Below are 2,318 nucleotides of genomic sequence, written 5' to 3'. Positions count from 1 at the left end.
AGCTTTAGATTGAAATGTTCCCGCTCGGGGACATACAAAATATTTTTTATAAAATTTTAACTCTGGTAAAATATTTTTTTTTAAATTAGCACTGTCCACTTTTTTTAAGTCTCTTACACTAAAGTTATGTCCAGAACTTTCACAAAAAGCATCAAACTTTAGTGTAAATTCTTCATACGTCGAAAAAGTTTCCCCTACGCGAAATGTTCGATCCATATTATATTATATTATAATTTTTATTAATTTACTAATTAAATTTAATGGTTTTATTTTTTTTTTTTATTTTTTATTAATAAAGTTGATTAGCAGTTTTATTTAAACCAAATTTGGTATTTTTTTTTTTTATAAAAAACGCGAATAAATAATTAATGACGAGAGTAGCTTTCGGAACTTGTTCGTACTTGCTCGATCACGGTTATATGAAGAATTCCTTTATTCGTTAAGACATGGATACATTCGATGCGTCGATGTGTTTTAATTCTGTCGTCATGAGGGCGGGAAAAGTAGTAATGAATTCTACCAACTTGTAGAATAATTTTGAGTTAAGAAATTCCTTTATTATAGCAAAAACTAATCAAATACAGTTTGTTTTATGGCATAAAACAAGGGAATATGTGTTCAGTTCCATCTGGTGAACTTTCATATAACTCTTTGGGTGTTTTGAAAAATTATCACAGCTCAGTTTTCGATCTATTATGTTTACTGATAGGAGTAACGACTGGATGGATTATCCCAATGCTTTATTGAAGATTTAACTAACTAACGTTTACTAATCATAAGTTTGGATATTTACTGCGTTGTTTTTTGATCAATTGTATATAAAAAGTCATCCACTAAACTTTTCAGAATGGATTTTAATTTAGATAACAGGGTATTTGACAGTTATAATGACTTAAAATCTGTTATAGAGCAATATGAACGTCATATGAAACATTGTTTTTTAATTGCTCGAAGTAAGCTATTAAAAACTTATGAACAAAGTCGACAAACGGTGCTAGCATAAAAAAAAAGTGGCTCCAAACAACCAATGCAAGTAATAAATGACAATGATATGGAAAGACTTGTATATTACAATCTAACATATGTATTTAAAATGAGCAGTGAATGCAAAACTACATCTACTGGACAAAGAAGTTCTAGGTATTGTTAAAGTATTTGCTTGATTAATTACACTCTTATAATTTTGTAAGATAATAGCTTTGATAATCTATATATGTATATTAGGGTGCGTCATCTCGAAGCAACATTTTTTTTTTAAGTGCATGTGGAAAAAATCATAGTTCAACACAAAAAAAAAAAATTTCGCGCAAGAAAAAAAATTCTATGTCGATTACAGAAGTAGCTCATTGAAAAATTCGATTTTCCCATTTAAATAACACGGGAAAAAATTTTTTTTAAGCTTGAAGTATCTTTAAATCTTTAACAAATCAATGGATCGAATAGACTAATGCATGATTTTGTAGGAAATTGATCGTTCTACAAATAAGGTTTCGTATCATATTTTGATAAATCGATGTGTTCAATAGTTATTAGAGCTCGACATTAAAATGGGAATAACTAGAAAACAATGTGGAATTTTAAAAAACTTTACTGATACTAATTTGTAGAGAATAAAATTGTCAAAAAAAAAGATCTTATAACATTTTGTGATGTTGGATAGTTTAACCGGAAAAGTAAAAAAATCTCTAATTTTACTTCGAGCTCTAATAACTATTGAACAGATGGATTTATCAAAAAGTGATGAGACCTTTTTTGTAGAGCGTTCAAATTCCTCCAGAATCATGTATTAGTCTATTCAATTCATTGATTTGTTAAGGATTTAAAAGTATTTAAAGCTAAAAAAAAATTTTTCCCGTGTTGTTTAAATGGGAAAATCGAATTTTTCAATGAGCTACGTCTGTAATCGACTTAGAATTTTTTTATTGCGCGAAATTTTTTTTTTATTTAACTATGATTTTTTTCACATGAACTTAAAAAACAAAATGTTGCTCCGAAATGATATGACACACCCTAATGTATATATATAAATTCAGATTTTCATGAAATTAAAAAAATTTTACAAGTTAAAAACTTTCTACAAAAATTTCAGATATTTTTATTTGCGATACATTAGAATTTTATAAGAAGCTTGAATTTAATTTGTATACTTATTTATTATTATAGCACTCATAAGAAAAATTGTTCTGCTTTTATTCGGATCACCGTCACAAAAGACAGAAAAAAGTTAGCCGTCAAAGAATTCAACGAGAATCACAATCATGAAGGGACACAGGTTTGTAATCCGTACCATTCTACTGAAATATATTAATGAAGAAACG

This window comes from Microplitis demolitor, chromosome 6 (genome assembly GCF_026212275.2).
Source record: "Microplitis demolitor isolate Queensland-Clemson2020A chromosome 6, iyMicDemo2.1a, whole genome shotgun sequence".
Lineage (NCBI taxonomy): Eukaryota > Metazoa > Arthropoda > Insecta > Hymenoptera > Braconidae > Microplitis > Microplitis demolitor.
The sequence above is the reverse complement of the archived record's forward strand: the minus strand, read 5'-3'. Positions refer to the sequence as shown.